The sequence below is a fragment of the Eurosta solidaginis genome, chromosome X, assembly GCF_040869045.1.
Source record: "Eurosta solidaginis isolate ZX-2024a chromosome X, ASM4086904v1, whole genome shotgun sequence".
NCBI lineage: Eukaryota > Metazoa > Arthropoda > Insecta > Diptera > Tephritidae > Eurosta > Eurosta solidaginis.
In genome coordinates this window covers 209,647,097-209,669,025 of record NC_090324.1, presented here as the reverse complement: position 1 = coordinate 209,669,025, position 21,929 = coordinate 209,647,097, and positions in this window count along the sequence as shown.

Here is a 21,929-nt window from a genome sequence, read left to right as displayed (position 1 = left end):
CAAAAACAAAATCGATCCTATCTTGCTTGGTTCAATAGATATGGACAATTATCCATTTTAGTCGGTTAACCCCACCCACTATGACGTAGAAACTGAACCGTTAACGATAGAACCTTAGATCAGCTTGTGGATCAATATACACATAAAAAACTACCATCTGCAAAAATAAAATCGATTATATCTTGCTTAGTTCGATAGATATGGACACTTATCCCTTTTAGTCGGTTAACCCCACCCACTATGACGTAGAAACTGAACCGTTAACAATAGAACCTTGGGTCAGCTTGTGGATTAATATACACATAAAAGCCTACCATCTGCAAGACTAAAATCGATTATATCTTGCTTGGTGCAATAGATATGGATACTTATCCCCTTTAGTTGTTAAACCCCACACACTATGACGAAGAAATTGAGCAGTTAACGACAGAACCTTGGATCAGCTTTCGGATTAATATATACATAAAACCTACCATCTGCAAAAACAAAATCGATTGGTGCAATAGAAATGGACTCTTATCCTTTTTAATCGGTTAACCCCACCCACTATGATGTAGAAACTGAACCGTTAACAACGGAACCTTGGATCAGCTTGTGGATTAATATAAACATAAAAACCTAACATCTGCAAAAATAAAATCGATTCTATCTTTCTTGGTGCAATAGATATGGACACTAATCCCTGTTAGTCGTATAACCAAACCCACTATGACGTAGAAACTGAACCGTTAACGACAGAACCTTGGATCAGCTTGTGGATTAATACACACATAAAAACCTACCATCTTCAAAAACAAAATCGATTCTATCTTGATTGGTTCAATAGATATGGACACTTATCCCTTTTAGTCGGTTAACCCCACCCACTATGACGTAGAAACTGAACCGTTAACAATAGAACCTTGGATCAGCTTGTGGATTAATATACACATAAAAACCTACCATCTGCAAAAATAAAATCGATCCTATCTTGCTTGGTTCGATAGATATGGACACTTATCCCTTTTAGTCGGTTAACCCCACCCACTATGATGTAGAAACTGAACCGTTAACAATAGAACCTTGGATCAGCTTGTGGATTAATATACACATAAAAACCTACCATCTGCAAAAATAAAATCGATTTTATCTTGCTTGGTTCGATAGATATGGACACTTATCCCTTTTAGTCGGTTAACCCCACCCACTATGATGTAGAAATTGAACCGTTAACAATAGAACCTTGGATCAGCTTGTGGATTAATATACACATAAAAACCTACCATCTGCAAAAATAAAATCGATTCTATCTTGCTTGGTGCAATAGATATGGACACTAATCCCTGTTAGTCGTATAACCAAACCCACTATGACGTAGAAACTGAACCGTTAACGATAGAACCTTGGATCAGCTTGTGAATTAATGTACACATAAAAACCTACCATCTGCAAAAATAAAATTGATTTTATCTTGCTTGGTTCGATAGATATGGACACTTATCCTTTATGACGTAGAAACTGAACCGTTAACAATAGAACCTTGGATCAGCTTGTGGATTAATATACACATAAAAACCTACCATCTGCAAAAATAAAATCGATTCTATCTTGCTTGGTTCGATAGATATGGACACTTATCCCTTTTAGTCGGTTAACCCCACCCACTATGATGTAGAAACTGAACCGTTAACAATAGAACCTTGGATCAGCTTGTGTATTAATATACACATAAAAACCTACCATCTGCAAAAATAAAAGCGATTCTATCTTGCTTGGTTCGATAGATATGGACACTTATACCTTTTAGTCGGTTAACCCCACCCACTATGACGTAGAAACTGAACAGTTAACGACAGAACCTTGGATCAGCTTGCGGATTAATATATACATAAAAACCTACTATCTGCAAAAACAAAATCGATTGGTGCAATAGATATGGACACGTATCCTTTTTAATCGGTTAACCCAACCCACTGTGACGTAGTAATTGAACCGTTAACAACAGAACCTTGGATCTGCTTGTGGATTAATATAAACATAAAAACCTACCATCTGCAAAAATAAAATCGATTCTATCTTGCTTGGTGCAATAGATATGGACACTAATCCCTGTTAGTCGTATAACCAAACCCACTATGACGTAGAAACTGAACCGTTAACGACAGAACCTTGGATCAGCTTGTGGATTAATACACACATAAAAACCTACCATCTTCAAAAACAAAATTGATTCTATCTTGCTTGGTTCAATAGGTATGGGCAATTATCCCTTTTAGTCGGTTAACCCCACCCACTATGATGTAGAAATTGAACCGTTAACGATAGAACTTTGAGTCAACTTGCGAATAAATCTATATATAAAAACCTAACATAAGAAAGAACAAACTCGATTCTATCTTGCTTGGTGCAATAGATATGGACACTTATCCCTTTTAGTCGGTTAACCCCACCCACTATGACGTAGAAATTGAACCGTTAACGATAGAACTTTGAGTCAACTTGCGAATAAATCTATATATAAAAACCTACCATATGCAAGAACAAACTAGATTCTATCTTGCTTGGTGTAATAGATATGGACACTTATCCCTTTTAATCGGTTAACCCCACCCACTGTGACGTAGTAATTGAACCGTTAACAACAGAACCTTGGATCGGCTTGTGGATTAATATAAACATAAAAACCTACCATCTGCAAAAACAAAATCGATTCTATCTTGCTTGGTTCAATAGATATGGACAATTATCCATTTTATTCGATTAACCCCATCCACTATGACGTAGAAATTGAACCGTTAACGATAGAACCTTGGATCAGCTTGTGGATTAATATACACATAAAAACCTACCATCTGCAAAAATAAAATCGATTCTATCTAGCTTGGTTCGATAGATATGGACACTTATCCCTTTTAGTCGGTTAACCCCACCCACTATGACGTAGAAACTGAACCGTTAACAATAGAACCTTGGATCGGCTTGTGGATTAATATACACATAAAAACCTACCATCTGCAAAAATAAAATTGATTCTATCTTGCTTGGTTCGATAGATATGGACACTTATACCTTTTAGTCGGTTAACCCCACCCACTATGACGTAGAAACTGAACCGTTAACGATAGAACCTTGGATCAGCTTGTGGATTAATATACACATAAAAACCTATCTGCAAAAATAAAATCGATTCTATCTTGCTTGGTTCGCTAGATATGGACACTTATCGCTTTTAGTCGGTTAACCCCACGCACTATGACGTAGAAACTGAACCGTTAACAATAGAACCTTGGATCAGCTTGTGGATTAATATACACATAAAAACCTACCATCTGAAAAAATAAAATCGATTCTATCTTGCTTGGTTCGATAGATATGGACACTTATCCCTTTTAGTCGGTTAACCCCACCCACTATGACGTAGAAACTGAACCGTTAACGATAGAACCTTTGATCAGCCTCTGGATTAATGTACACATAAAAACCTTATGGAGATTTATCACTTTTAGTCGTTTAACCCCACCCACTATGACGTAGAAATTGAATCGTTAACGACAGAACATTGGATCGGCTTTTGAATTAATATACACATCAAAACCTACCATCTGCAAAAACAAAATCGATCCTATCTTGCTTGGTTCAATAGATATGGACAATAATACATTTTAGTCGGTTAACCCCACCCACTATGACGTAGAAATTGAACCGTTAACAATAGAACCTTGGATCAGCTTGTGGATTAATATAAACATAAAACCTACCATCTGGAAAAATAAAATCGATTATATCTTGCTTGGTTCGATAGATATGGACTCGTATCCCTTTTAGTCGGTTAACCCCACCCACTATGACGTAGAAACTGAACCGTTAAGGATAGAACCTTTGATCAGCTTCTAGATTAATGTACACATAAAAACCTTATGGAGATTTATCACTTTTAGTCGTTTAACCCAGCCCACTATGACGTAGAAATTGAACCGTTAACAACAGAACTTTGGATCGGCTTGTGGATTAATATGCACATCAAAACCTACCATCTGCAAAAACAAAATCGATTCTATCTTGCTTGGTTCAATAGATATGGACAATTATCCATTTTATTCGGTTAACCCCACCCACTATGACGTAGAAATTGAACCGTTAACGATAGAACCTTGGATCAGCTTGTGGATTAATATACACATAAAAACCTACCATCTGCAAAAATAAAATCGATTCTATCTTGCTTGGTGCAATAGATATGGACACTAATCCCTGTTAGTCGTTTAACCCACACACTATGACGTAGAAATTGAACCGTTAACGACAGAAATTTGAGTCAGCTTGCGAATAAATCTACATACAAAAACCTACCATATGCAAGAACAAACTAGATTCTAACTTGCTTGGTGCAATAGATATGGACTATTATTCCTTTTAGTCGTTTAACCCCACCCACTATGACGTAGAAATTGAACCGTTAACAATAGAACCTTGGATCAGCTTGTGGATTAATATACACATAAAAGCCTACCATGTACAAGAATAAAATTGATTATATCTTGCTTGGTGCAATAGATATGGACACTTATCCCTTTTAATCGGTTAACCCCACCCACTATGACGTAGAAATTGAACCGTTAACAATAGAACCTTGGATCAGCTTGTGGATTAATACACACATAAAAACCTACCATCTGCAAAAACAAAATTGATTCTATCTTGCTTGGTTCGATAAATATGGACACTTATCCCTTTTAGTCGGTTAACCCCACCCACTATGACGTAGAAATTGAACCGTTAACGACAGAACCTTGGATCAGCTTGTGGATTAATATACACATAAAAACGTGCCATCTGCAAAAATAAAATCGATTCTATCTTGCTTGGTGCAATAGATATGGACACTTATCCCTTTTAGTCGTTTAACCCCACCCACTCTGGCGTAGAAATTGAACCGTTAACGACAGAACCTTGGATCAGCTTGTGGATTAATATACACAAAAGTATATTATATGCAAGAACAAACTCGATTCTAACTTGCTTGGTTCAATAGATATGGACCCTTATCCCTTTTAGTCGGTTAACCCCACCCACTATGACGTAGAAATTGAACCGTTAACGACAGAACATTGGATCGGCTTGTGAATTAATATACACATCAAAACCTACCATCTGCAAAAACAAAATCGATCCTATCTTGCTTGGTTCAATAGATATGGACAATTATACATTTTAGTCGGTTAACCCCACCCACTATGACGTGGAAATTGAACCGTTAACAATAGAACCTTGGATCAGCTTGTGGATTAATATAAACATAAAAACCTACCATCTGGAAAAATAAAATCGATTATATCTTGCTTGGTTCGATAGATATGGACTCGTATCCCTTTTAGTCGGTTAACCCCACCCACTATGACGTAGAAACTGAACCGTTAACGATAGAACCTTTGATCAGCTTCTGGATTAATGTACACATAAAAACCTTATGGAGATTTATCACTTTTAGTCGTTTAACCCCACCCACTATGACGTAGAAATTGAACCGTTAACAACAGAACTTTGGATCGGCTTGTGGATTAATATACACATAAAAACCTACCATCTGCAAAAACAAAATCGATTCTATCTTGCTTGGTTCAATAGATATGGACAATTATCCATTTTATTCGGTTAACCCCACGCACTATGACGTAGAAATTGAACCGTTAACGATAGAACCTTGGATCAGCTTGTGGATAAATATACACATAAAAACCTACCATCTGCAAAAATAAAATCGATTCTATCTTGCTTGGTGCAATAGATATGGACACTAACCCCTGTTAGTCGTTTAACCCACACACTATGACGTAGAAATTGAACCGTTAACGACAAAACTTTGAGTCAGCTTGCGAATAAATCTACATACAAAAACCTACCATATGCACGAACAAACTAGATTCTAACTTGCTTGGTGCAATAGATATGGACTATTATTCCTTTTAGTCGTTTAACCCCACCCACTATGACGTAGAAATTGAACCGTTAACAATAGAACCTTGGATCAGCTTGTGGATTAGTATACACATAAAAGCCTGCCATGTGCAAGAATAAAATCGATTCTATCTTGCTTGGTGCAATAGATATGGACACTTATCCCTTTTAATCGGTTAACCCCACCCACTATGACGTAGAAACTGAACCGTTAACAATAGAACCTTGAATCAGCTTGTGGATTAATATACACATAAAAACCTACCATCTGCAAAAATAAAATCGATTCTATCTTGCTTGGTTCGATAGATATGGACACTTATACCTTTTAGTCGGTTAACCCCACCCACTATGACGTAGAAACTGAACCGTTAACGATAGAACCTTGGATCAGCTTGTGGATTAATATACACATAAAAACCTATATGCAAAAATAAAATCGATTCTATCTTGCTTGGTTCGATAGATATGGACACTTATCCCTTTTAGTCGGTTAACCCCACGCACTATGACGTAGAAACTGAACCGTTAACAATAGAACCTTGGATCAGCTTGTGGATTAATATACACATAAAAACCTACCATCTGCAAAAACAAAATCGATTCTATCTTGCCTGGTTTAATAGATATGGACAATTATCAATTTTAGTCGGTTAACCCCACCCATTATGACGTAGAAATTGAACCGTTAACGATAGAACCTTTGATCAGCTTCTGGATTAATGTACACATAAAAACCTTATGGAGATTTATCACTTTTAGTCGTTTAACCCCACCCACTATGACGTAGAAATTGAACCGTTAACAACAGAACTTTGGATCGGCTTGTGGATTAATATACACATAAAAAACTACCATCTGCAAAAACAAAATCGATTCTATCTTGCTTGGTTCAATAGATATGGACAATTATCCATTTTATTCGGTTAACCCCACGCACTATGACGTAGAAATTGAACCGTTAACGATAGAACCTTGGATCAGCTTGTGGATAAATATACACATAAAAACCTACCATCTGCAAAAATAAAATCGATTCTATCTTGCTTGGTGCAATAGATATGGACACTAACCCCTGTTAGTCGTTTAACCCACACACTATGACGTAGAAATTGAACCGTTAACGACAAAACTTTGAGTCAGCTTGCGAATAAATCTACATACAAAAACCTACCATATGCACGAACAAACTAGATTCTAACTTGCTTGGTGCAATAGATATGGACTATTATTCCTTTTAGTCGTTTAACCCCACCCACTATGACGTAGAAATTGAACCGTTAACAATAGAACCTTGGATCAGCTTGTGGATTAATATACACATAAAAGCCTGCCATGTGCAAGAATAAAATCGATTCTATCTTGCTTGGTGCAATAGATATGGACACTTATCCCTTTTAATCGGTTAACCCCACCCACTATGACGTAGAAATTGAACCGTTAACAATAGAACATTGGATCAGCTTGTGGATTAATACACATATAAAAACCTACCATATGCAAAAACAAAATTGATTCTATCTTGCTTGGTGCAATAGATATGGACACTTATCCCTTTTAGTCGGTTAACCCCACCCACTATGACGTAGAAATTGAACTGTTAACGACAGAGCCTTGGATCAGATTGTGGATTAATATACACATACCCTTTTAGTCGGTTAACCCAACCCACTATAACGTAGAAATTGAACCGATAACGATAGAACTTTGAGTCAACTTGCGAATAAATCTACACATAAAAACCTACCATATGCAAGAACAAACTCGATTCTATCTTGCTTGGTTCAATAGATACGGACACTTATCCCTTTTAGTCGGTTAACCCCGACCACTATGACGTAGAAATTGAACCGTTAACGATAGCCTTTTGAGTCAACTTGCGAATAAATGTACACATAAAAACCTATCATATGCAAAAACAAAATCGATTCTATCTTGCTTGGTTCAATAGATATGGGCAATTATCCATTTTATTCGGTTAACCCCACCCACTATGACGTAGAAATTGAACCGTTAACGATAGAACCTTGGATCAGCTTGTGGATTAATATACACATAAAAACCTACCATCTGCAAAAATAAAATCGATTCTATCTTGCTTGGTGCAATAGATATGGACACTAATCCCTGTTAGTCGTTTAACCCTCACACTATGACGTAGAAATTGAACCGTTAACGACAGAAATTTGAGTCAGCTTGCGAATAAATCTACATAGAAAAACCTACCATATGCAAGAACAAACTAGATTGTAACTTGCTTGGTGCAATAGATATGGACTATTATTCCTTTTAGTCGTTTAACCCCACCCAATATGACGTAGAAATTGAACCGTTAACAATAGAACCTTGGATCAGCTTGTGGATTAATACACACATAAAAACCTACCATCTGCAAAAACAAAATTGATTCTATCTTGCTTGGTGCAATAGATATGGACACTTATCCCTTTTAGTCGGTTAACCCCACCCACTATGACGTAGAAATTGAACCGTTAACGATAGAACTTTGAGTCAACTTGCGAATAAATCTACATATAAAAACCTACCATATGCAAGAACAAACTAGATTATATCTTGCTTGGTGCAATAGATATGGACACTTATCCCTTTTAATCGGTTAACCCCACCCACTATGACGTAGAAATTGAACCGTTAACAATAGAACCTTGGATCAGCTTGTGGATTAATACACACATAAAAACCTACCATCTGCAAAAACAAAATTGATTCTATCTTGCTTGGTGCAATAGATATGGACACTTATCCCTTTTAGTCGGTTAACCCCACCCACTATGACGTAGAAATTGAACCGTTAACGATAGAACTTTGAGTCAACTTGCGAATAAATCTACATATAAAAACCTACCATATGCAAGAACAAACTAGATTATATCTTGCTTGGTGCAATAGATATGGACACTTATCCCTTTTAGTCGTTTAACCCACCCACTATGACGTAGAAATTGAACTGTTAACGACAGAGCCTTGGATCAGATTGTGGATTAATATACACATAAAAACCTACCACCTTCAAAAAGAAAATCGATTCTATCTTGCTTGGTGCAATAGATATGGACACTTATCCCTTTTAGTCGGTTAATCCCACCCACTATGACGTAGAAATTGAAACGTTAACGATAGAACTTTGAGTCAACTTGTGCATAAATCTACATATATAAACCTACCATATGCAAGAGCAAACTCGATTCTGTCTTGCTTGGTGCAATAGATCTGGACACTTATCCCTTTTAGTCGGTTAACCCAGCCCACTATGGCGTAGAAATTGAACCGTTAACGACAGAACCTTGGATTAGCTTGTGGATTAATATACACAAAAATCTACCATATGCAAGAACAAACTTGATTCTAACTTGCTCGGTTCAATAGATATGGACACTTATCCCTTTTAGTCGGTTAACCGCACCCACTATGACGTAGAAATTGAACCGTTAACGACAGAACCTTGGATCAGCTTGTGGATTAATATACACATAAAAACGTGCCATCTGCAAAAATAAAATCGATTCTATCTTGCTTGGTGCAATAGATATGGACACTTATCCCTTTTAGTCGTTTAACCCCACCCACTCTGGCGTAGAAATTGAACCGTTAACGACAGAACCTTGGATCAGCTTGTGGATTAATATACACAAAAGTATATTATATGCAAGAACAAACTCGATTCTAACTTGCTTCGTTCAATAGATATGGACCCTTATCCCTTTTAGTCGGTTAACCCCACCCACTATGACGTAGAAATTGAACCGTTAACGATATAACTTTGAGTCAACTTGCGAATAAATCTGCACATAAAAACCTACCATCTTCAAAAACAAAATCGATTCTATCTTGCTTAGTGCAATAGATGTGGACACTTATCCCTTTTAGTCGGTTAACCCAACCCGCTATAACGTAGAAATTGAACCGATAACGATAGAACTTTGAGTCAACTTGCGAATAAATCTACACATAAAAACCTACCATATGCAAGAACAAACTCGATTCTATCTTGCTTTGTTCAATAGATACGGACACTTATCCCTTTTAGTCGGTTAACCCCAACCACTATGACATAGAAATTGAACCGTTAACGATAGGCCTTTAAGTCAACTTGCGAATAAATGTACACATAAAAACCTATCATATGCAAGAACAAACTTGATTATATCTTGCTTAGTTCAATAGATATGGACACTTTTCCCTTTTAATCGGTTAACCCCACCTACTTTGACGTAGAAATTGAACCGTTAACGATAGAACTTTGGATCAGCTTGCGGATTAATATACACATAAAACCCTACCATCTGCAAAAATAAAATCGATTCTATCTTGCTTGCTTCGATAGATATGGACACTTATCCCTTATAGTCGGTTAAGCCCACCCACTATGACGTAAAAGCTGAACCGTTAACGATAGAACCTTTGATGAGCCTTTGATCAAAACCTACCATCTGCAAAAATAAAATCGATTCTATCTTGCTTGGTGCAATAGATATGGACACTTATCCCTTTTAATCGGTTAACCCCACCCACTATGATGTAGAAATTGAACCGTTAACAATAGAACCTTGGATCAGCTTGTGGATTAATATACACATAAAAACCTACCATCTGCAAAAATAAAATCGCTTCTGTTTTGCTTGGTGCTATATATATGGACATTTATCCCTTTTAATCGGTTAACCCCACCCACTATGACGTAGAAATTGAATCGTTAACGATATAACCTTGGATCAGCTTGTGGATTAATATATACATAAAAACATACCATCTGCAAAAATAAAATCGATTCTATCTTGCTGGGTGCAATAGATATGGACACTTATCCCTTTTAGTCGTTTAACCCCAACCACTATGACGTAATTATCAATTTTTGTCGGTTAACCCCACCCACTATGACGTAGAAATTGAACCGTTAACGATAGAACCTTGGATCAGCTTGTGGATTAATATACACATAAAAACCTACCATCTGAAAAAATAAAATCGATTCTATCTTGCTTGGTTCGATAGATATGGACACTTATCCCTTTTAGTCGGTTAACCCCACCCACTATGACCTAGAAACTGAACCGTTAACGATAGAACCTTTGATCAGCTTCTGGATTAATGTACACATAAAAACCTTATGGAGATTTATCACTTTTAGTCGTTTAACCCCACCCACTATGACGTAGAAATTGAACCGTTAACGACAGAACATTGGATCGGCTTGTGAATTAATATACACATCAAAACCTACCATCTGCAAAAACAAAATCGATCCTATCTTGCTTGGTTCAATAGATATGGACAATTATACATTTTAGTCGGTTAACCCCACCCACTATGACGTGGAAATTGAACCGTTAACAATAGAACCTTGGATCAGCTTGTGGATTAATATAAACATAAAAACCTACCATCTGGAAAATAAAATCGATTATATCTTGCTTGGTTCGATAGATATGGACTCGTATCGCTTTTAGTCGGTTAACCCCACCCACTATGACGTAGAAACTGAACCGTTAACGATAGAACCTTTGATCAGCTTCTGGATTAATGTACACATAAAAACCTTATGGAGATTTATCACTTTTAGCCGTTTAACCCCACCCGCTATGACGTAGAAATTGAACCGTTAACAACAGAACTTTGGATCGGCTTGTGGATTAATATACACATAAAAACCTACCATCTGCAAAAACAAAATCGATTCTATCTTGCTTGGTTCAATAGATATGGACAATTATCCATTTTATTCGGTTAACCCCACGCACTATGACGTAGAAATTGAACCGTTAACGATAGAACCTTGGATCAGCTTGTGGATAAATATACACATAAAAACCTACCATCTGCAAAAATAAAATCGATTCTATCTTGCTTGGTGCAATAGATATGGACACTAACCCCTGTTAGTCGTTTAACCCACACACTATGACGTAGAAATTGAACCGTTAACGACAAAACTTTGAGTCAGCTTGCGAATAAATCTACATACAAAAACCTACCATATGCACGAACAAACTAGATTCTAACTTGCTTGGTGCAATAGATATGGACTATTATTCCTTTTAGTCGTTTAACCCCACCCACTATGACGTAGAAATTGAACCGTTAACAATAGAACCTTGGATCAGCTTGTGGATTAATATACACATAAAAGCCTGCCATGTGCAAGAATAAAATCGATTCTATCTTGCTTGGTGCAATAGATATGGACACTTATCCCTTTTAATCGGTTAACCCCACCCACTATGACGTAGAAATTGAACCGTTAACAATAGAACATTGGATCAGCTTGTGGATTAATACACACATAAAAACCTACCATATGCAAAAACAAAATTGATTCTATCTTGCTTGGTGCAATAGATATGGACACTTATCCCTCTTAGTCGGTTAACCCCACCCACTATGACGTAGAAATTGAACTGTTAACGACAGAGCCTTGGATCAGATTGTGGATTAATATACACATACCCTTTTAGTCGGTTAACCCAACCCACTATAACGTAGAAATTGAACCGATAACGATAGAACTTTGAGTCAACTTGCGAATAAATCTACACATAAAAACCTACCATATGCAAGAACAAACTCGATTCTATCTTGCTTGGTTCAATAGATACGGACACTTATCCCTTTTAGTCGGTTAACCCCAACCACTATGACGTAGAAATTGAACCGTTAACGATAGACTTTTGAGTCAACTTGCGAATAAATGTACACATAAAAACCTATCATATGCAAGAACAAACTTGATTCTATCTTGCTTAGTTCAATAGATATGGACACTTATCCCTTTTAATCGGTTAACCCCACCTACTTTGACGTAGAAATTGAACCGTTAACGATAGAACGTTGGATCAGCTTGCGGATTAATATACACATAAAACCCTACCATCTGCAAAAATAAAATCGACTCTATCTTGCTTGCTTCGATAGATATGGACACTTATCCCTTATAGTCGGTTAAGCCCACCCACTATGATGTAAAAGCTGAATCGTTAACGATAGAACCTTTGATGAGCCTTTGATGAAAACCTACCATCTGCAAAAATAAAATCGATTCTATCTTGCTTGGTGCAATAGATATGGACACTTATCCCTTTTAATCGGTTAACCCCACCCACTATGACGTAGAAATTGAACCGTTAACAATAGAACCTTGGATCAGCTTGTGGATTAATATACACATAAAAACCTACCATCTGCAAAAATAAAATCGATTCTGTTTTGCTTGGTGCAATAGATATGAACACTTATCCCTTTTAATCGGTTAACCCCACCCACTATGACGTAGAAATTGAATCGTTAACGATATAACCTTGGATCAGCTTGTGGATTAATATACACATAAAAACATACAATCTGCAAAAACAAAATCGATTCTATCTTGCTTGGTTCAATAGATATGGACAATTATCCATTTTATTCGGTTAACCCCATCCACTATGACGTAGAAATTGAACCGTTAACGATAGAACCTTGGATCAGCTCGTGGATTAATATACACATAAAAACCTACCATCTGCAAAAATAAAATCGATTCTGTTTTGCTTGGTGCAATAGATATGAACACTTATCCCTTTTAATCGGTTAACCCCACCCACTATGACGTAGAAATTGAATCGTTAACGATATAACCTTGGATCAGCTTGTGGATTAATATACACTGCAAAAACAAAATCGATTCTATCTTGCTTGGTTCAATAGATATGGACAATTATCCATTTTATTCGGTTAACCCCATCCACTATGACGTAGAAATTGAACCGTTAACGATAGAACCTTGGATCAGCTTGCGGATTAATACACACATAAAAACCTACCATCTGCAAAAATAAAATCGATTCTATCTTGCTTGGTTCGATAGATATGGACACTTATCCCTTTTAGTCGGTTAACCCCACCCACTATGACGTAGAAACTGAACCGTGAACAATAGAACCTTGAATCAGCTTGTGGATTAATATACACATAAAAACCTACCATCTGCAAAAATAAAATCGATTCTATCTTGCTTGGTTCGATAGATATGGACACCTATACCTTTTAGTCGGTTAACCCCACCCACTATGACGTAGAAACTGAACCGTTAACGATAGAACCTTGGATCAGCTTGTGGATTAATATACACATAAAAACCTATCTGCAAAAATAAAATCGATTCTATCTTGCTTGGTTCGATAGATATGGACACTTATCCCTTTTAGTCGGTTAACCCCACGCACTATGACGTAGAAACTGAACCGTTAACAATAGAACCTTGGATCAGCTTGTGGATTAATATACACATAAAAACCTACCATCTGCAAAAACAAAATCGATTCTATCTTGGCTGGTTTAATAGATATGGACAATTATCAATTTTAGTCGGTTAACCCCACCCATTATGACGTAGAAATTGAACCGTTAACGATAGAACCTTATATCAGCTTGTGGATTAATATACACATAAAAACCTACCATCTGAAAAAATAAAATCGATTCTATCTTGCTTGGTTCGATAGATATGGACACTTATCCCTTTTAGTCGGTTAACCCCACCCACTATGACGTAGAAACTGAACCGTTAACCATAGAACCTTTGATCAGCCTCTGGATTAATGTACACATAAAAACCTTATGGAGATTTATCACTTTTAGTCGTTTAACCCCACCCACTATGACGTAGAAATTGATCCGTTAACGACAGAACATTGGATCGGCTTTCGAATTAATATACACATCAGAACCTACCATCTGCAAAAACAAAATCGATCCTATCTTGCTTGGTTCAATAGATATGGACAATAATACATTTTAGTCGGTTAACCCCACCCACTATGACGTAGAAACTGAACCGTTAAGGATAGAACCTTTGATCAGCTTCTGGATTAATGTACACATAAAAACCTTATGGAGATTTATCACTTTTAGTCGTTTAACCCCACCCACTATGACGTAGAAATTGAACCGTTAACAACAGAACTTTGGATCGGCTTTTGGATTAATATGCACATAAATACCTACCATCTGCAAAAGCAAAATCGATTCTATCTTGCTTGGTTCAATAGATATGGGCAATTATCCATTTTATTCGGTTAGCCCCACCCACTATGACGTAGAAATTGAACCGTTAACGATAGAACCTTGGATCAGCTTGCGGATTAATATACACATAAAAACCTACCATCTGCAAAAATAAAATCGATTCTATCTTGCTTGGTGCAATAGATATGGACACTAATCCCTGTTAGTCGTTTAACCCACACACTATGACGTAGAAATTGAACCGTTAACGACAGAAATTTGAGTCAGCTTGCGAATAAATCTACATACAAAAACCTACCATATGCAAGAACAAACTAGATTCTAACTTGCTTGGTGCAATAGATATGGACTATTATTCCTTTTAGTCGTTTAACCCCACCCAATATGACGTAGAAATTGAACCGTTAACAATATAACCTTGGATCAGCTTGTGGATTAATATACACATAAAAGCCTACCATGTGCAAGAATAAAATCGATTCTATCTTGCTTGGTGCAATAGATATGGACACTTATCCCTTTTAATCGGTTAACCCCACCCACTATGACGTAGAAATTGAACCGTTAACAATAGAACCTTGGATCAGCTTGTGGATTAATACACACATAAAAACCTACCATCTGCAAAAACAAAATTGATTCTATCTTGCTTGGTGCAATAGATATGGACACTTATCCCTTTTAGTCGGTTAACCCCACCCACTATGACGTAGAAATTGAACCGTTAACGATAGAACTTTGAGTCAACTTGCGAATAAATCTACATATAAAAACCTACCATATGCAAGAACAAACTAGATTATATCTTGCTTGGTGCAATAGATATGGACACTTATCCCTTTTAGTCGTTTAACCCACCCACTATGACGTAGAAATTGAACTGTTAACGACAGAGCCTTGGATCAGATTGTGGATTAATATACACATAAAAACCTACCACCTTCAAAAAGAAAATCGATTCTATCTTGCTTGGTGCAATAGATATGGACACTTATCCCTTTTAGTCGGTTAATCCCACCCACTATGACGTAGAAATTGAAACGTTAACTTTGAGTCAACTTGTGCATAAATCTACATATATAAACCTACCATATGCAAGAGCAAACTCGATTCTATCTTGCTTGGTGCAATAGATCTGGACACTTATCCCTTTTAGTGGGTTAACCCAGCTCACTATGGCGTAGAAATTGAACCGTTAACGACAGAACCTTGGATTAGCTTGTGGATTAATATACACAAAAATCTACCATATGCAAGAACAAACTTGATTCTAACTTGCTTGGTTCAATAGATATGGACACTTATCCCTTTTAGTCGGTTAACCGCACCCACTATGACGTAGAAATTGAACCGTTAACGACAGAACCTTGGATCAGCTTGTGGATTAATATACACATAAAAACGTGCCATCTGCAAAAATAAAATCGATTCTATCTTGCTTGGTGCAATAGATATGGACACTTATCCCTTTTAGTCGTTTAACCCCACCCACTCTGGCGTAGAAATTGAACCGTTAACGACAGAACCTTGGATCAGCTTGTGGATTAATATACACAAAAGTCTATTATATGCAAGAACAAACTCGATTCTAACTTGCTTGGTTCAATAGATATGGACCCTTATCCCTTTTAGTCGGTTAACCCCACCCACTATGACGTAGAAATTGAACCGTTAACGATATAACTTTGAGTCAACTTGCGAATAAATCTACACATAAAAACCTACCATATGCAAGAACAAACTCGATCCTATCTTGCTTGGTTCAATAGATACGGACACTTATCCCTTTTAGTCGGTTAACCCCAACCACTATGACGTAGAAATTGAACCGTTAACGATAGACCTTTGAGTCAACTTGCGAATAAATGTACACATAAAAACCTATCATATGCAAGAACAAACTTGATTCTATCTTGCTTAGTTCAATAGATATGGACACTTTTCCCTTTTAATCGGTTAACCCCACCTACTTTGACGTAGAAATTGAACCGTTAACGATAGAACTTTGGATCAGCTTGCGGATTAATATACACATAAAACCCTACCATCTGCAAAAATAAAATCGATTCTATCTTGCTTGCTTCGATAGATATGGACACTTATCCCTTATAGTCGGTTAAGCCCACCCACTATGACGTAAAAGCTGAACCGTTAACGATAGAACCTTTGATGAGCCTTTGATCAAAACCTACCATCTGCAAAAATAAAATCGATTCTATCTTGCTTGGTGCAATAGATATGGACACTTATCCCTTTTAATCGGTTAACCCCACCCACTATGACGTAGAAATTGAACCGTTAACAATAGAACCTTGGATCAGCTTGTGGATTAATATACACATAAAAACCTACCATCTGCAAAAATAAAATCGCTTCTGTTTTGCTTGGTGCAATAGATATGGACACTTATCCCTTTTAATCGGTTAACCCCACCCACTATGACGTAGAAATTGAATCGTTAACGATATAACCTTGGATCAGCTTGTGGATTAATATACACATAAAAACATACCATCTGCAAAAATAAAATCGATTCTATCTTGCTTGGTGCAATAGATATGGACACTTATCCCTTTTAGTTGTTTAACCCCAACCACTATGACGTAATTATCAATTTTAGTCGGTTAACCCCACCCACTATGACGTAGAAATTGAACCGTTAACGATAGAACCTTGGATCAGCTTGTGGATTAATATACACATAAAAACCTACCATCTGAAAAAATAAAATCGATTCTATCTTGCTTGGTTCGATAGATATGGACACTTATCCCTTTTAGTCGTTTAACCCCACCCACTATGACGTAGAAACTGAACCGCTAACGATAGAACCCTTGATCAGCTTCTGGATTAATGTACACATAAAAACCTTATGGAGATTTATCACTTTTAGTCGTTTAACCCCACCCACTATGACGTAGAAATTGAACCGTTAACGACAGAACATTGGATCGGCTTGTGAATTAATATACACATCAAAACCTACCATCTGCAAAAACAAAATCGATCCTATCTTGCTTGGTTCAATAGATATGGACAATTATACATTTTAGTCGGTTAACCCCACCCACTATGACGTAGAAATTGAACCGTTAACAATAGAACCTTGGATCAGCTTGTGGATTAATATAAACATAAAAACCTACCATCTGGAAAAATAAAATCGATTATATCTTGCTTGGTTCGATAGATATGGACTCGTATCCCTTTTAGTCGGTTAACCCCACCCACTATGACGTAGAAACTGAACCGTTAACGATAGAACCTTTGATCAGCTTCTGGATTAATGTACACATAAAAACCTTATGGAGATTTATCACTTTTAGTCGTTTAACCCCACCCACTATGACGTAGAAATTGAACCGTTAACAACAGAACTTTGGATCGGCTTGTGGATTAATATACACATAAAAACCTACCATCTGCAAAAACAAAATCGATTCTATCTTGCTTGGTTCAATAGATATGGACAATTATCCATTTTATTCGGTTAACCCCACCCACTATGACGTAGAAATTGAACCGTTAACGATAGAACCTTGGATCAGCTTGTGGATAAATATACACATAAAAACCTACCATCTGCAAAAATAAAATCGATTCTATCTTGCTTGGTGCAATAGATATGGACACTAATCCCTGTTAGTCGTTTAACCCACACACTATGACGTAGAAATTGAACCGTTAACGACAAAACTTTGAGTCAGCTTGCGAATAAATCTACATACAAAAACCTACCATATGCATGAACAAACTAGATTCTAACTTGCTTGGTGCAATAGATATGGACTATTATTCCTTTTAGTCGTTTAACCCCATCCACTATGACGTAGAAATTGAACCGTTAACAATAGAACCTTGGATCAGCTTGTGGATTAATATACACATAAAAGCCTGCCATGTGCAAGAATAAAATCGATTCTATCTTGCTTGGTGCAATAGATATGGACACTTATCCCTTTTAATCGGTTAACCCCACCCACTATGACGTAGAAATTGAACCGTTAACAATAGAACATTGGATCAGCTTGTGGATTAATACACACATAAAAACCTACCATCTGCAAAAAAAAAATTGATTCTATCTTGCTTGGTGCAATAGATATGGACACTTATCCCTTTTAGTCGGTTAACCCCACCCACTATGACGTAGAAATTGAACTGTTAACGACAGAGCCTTGGCTCAGATTGTGGATTAATATACACATACCCTTTTAGTCGGTTAACCCAACCCACTATAACGTAGAAATTGAACCGATAACGATAGAACTTTGAGTCAACTTGCGAATAAATCTACACATAAAAACCTACCATATGCAAGAACAAACTCGATTCTATATTGCTTGGTTCAATAGATACGGACACTTATCCCTTTTAGTCAGTTAACCCCAACCACTATGACGTAGAAATTGAACCGTTAACGATAGACTTTTGAGTCAACTTGCGAATAAATGTACACATAAAAACCTATCATATGCAAGAACAAACTTGATTCTATCTTGCTTAGTTCAATAGATATGGACACTTATCCCTTTTAATCGGTTAACCCCACCTACTTTGACGTAGAAATTGAACCGTTAACGATAGAACCTTGGATCAGTTTGCGGATTAATATACACATAAAACCCTACCATCTGCAAAAATAAAATCGACTCTATCTTGCTTGCTTCGATAGATATGGACAATTATCCCTTATAGTCGGTTAAGCCCACCCACTATGACGTAAAAGCTGAATCGTTAACGATAGAACCTTTGATGAGCCTTTGCTCAAAACCTACCATCTGCAAAAATAAAATCGATTCTATCTTGCTTGGTGCAATAGATATGGACACTTATCCCTTTTAATCGGTTAACCCCACCCACTATGACGTAGAAATTGAACCGTTAACAATAGAACCTTGGATCAGCTTGTGGATTAATATACACATAAAAACCTACCATCTGCAAAAATAAAATCGATTCTGTTTTGCTTGGTGCAATAGATATGAACACTTATCCCTTTTAATCGGTTAACCCCACCCACTATGACGTAGAAATTGAATCGTTAACGATATAACCTTGGATCAGCTTGTGGATTAATATACACATAAAAACATACCATCTGCAAAAACAAAATCGATTCTATCTTGCTTGGTTCAATAGATATGGACAATTATCCATTTTATTCGGTTAACCCCATCCACTATGACGTAGAAATTGAACCGTTAACGATAGAACCTTGGATCAGCTTGTGGATTAATACACACATAAAAACCTACCATCTTCAAAAACAAAATTGATTCTATCTTGCTTGGTTCAATAGGTATGGACAATTATTTCTTTTAGTCGGTTAACCCCACCCACTATGACGTAGAAATTGAACCGTTAACGATAGAACTTTGAGTCAACTTGCGAATAAATCTATATATAAAAACCTAACATAAGAAAGAACAAACTCGATTCTGTCTTGCTTGGTGCAATAGATATGGACACTTATCCCTTTTAGTCGGTTAACCCCACCCACTATGACGTAGAAATTGAACCGTTAACGATAGAACTTTGAGTCAACTTGCGAATAAATCTACATATAAAAACCTACCATATGCAAGAACAAACTAGATTCTATATTGTTTGGTGCAATAGATATGGACACTTATCCCTTTTAATCGGTTAACCCCACCCACTGTGACGTAGTAATTGAACCGTTAACAACAGAACCTTGGATTGGCTTGTGGATTAATATAAACATAAAAACCTACCATCTGCAAAAACAAAATCGATTCTATCTTGCTTGGTTCAATAGATATGGACAATTATCCATTTTATTCGATTAACCCCATCCACTATGACGTAGAAATTGAACCGTTAACGATAGAACCTTGGATCAGCTTGCGGATTAATATACACATAAAAACCTACCATCTGCAAAAATAAAATCGATTCTATCTTGCTTGGTTCGATAGATATGGACACTTATCCCTTTTAGTCGGTTAACCCCACCCACTATGACGTAGAAACTGAACCGTTAACAATAGAACCTTGGATCAGCTTGTGGATTAATATACACATAAAAACCTACCATCTGCAAAAATAAAATCGATTCTATCTTGCTTGGTTCGATAGATATGGACACTTATACCTTTTAGTCGGTTAACCCCACCCACTATGACGTAGAAACTGAACCGTTAACGATAGAACCTTGGATCAGCTTGTGGATTAATATACACATAAAAACCTATCTGCAAAAATAAAATCGATTCTATCTTGCTTGGTTCGATAGATATGGACACTTATCCCTTTTAGTCGGTTAACCCCACGCACTATGACGTAGAAACTGAACCGTTAACAATAGAACCTTGGATCAGCTTGTGGATTAATATACACATAAAAACCTACCATCTGCAAAAACAAAATCGATTCTATCTTGCCTGGTTTAATAGATATGGACAATTATCAATTTTAGTCGGTTAACCCCACCCACTATGACGTAGAAATTGAACCGTTAACGATAGAACATTGGATCAGCTTGTGGATTAATATACACATAAAAACCTACCATCTGAAAAAATAAAATCGATTCTATCTTGCTTGGTTCGATAGATATGGACACTTATCCCTTTTAGTCGGTTAACCCCACCCACTATGACGAAGAAACTGAACCGTTAACGATAGAACCTTTGATCAGCCTCTGGATTAATGTACACATAAAAACCTTATGGAGATTTATCACTTTTAGTCGTTTAACCCCACCCACTATGACGTAGAAATTGAACCGTTAACGACAGAACATTGGATCGGCTTGTGAATTAATATACACATCAAAAACTACCATCTGCAAAAACAAAATCGATCCTATCTTGCTTGGTTCAATAGATATGGACAATAATACATTTTAGTCGGTTAACCCCACCCACTATGACGTAGAAATTGAACCGTTAACAATAGAACCTTGGATCAGCTTGTGGATTAATATAAACATAAAACCTACCATCTCG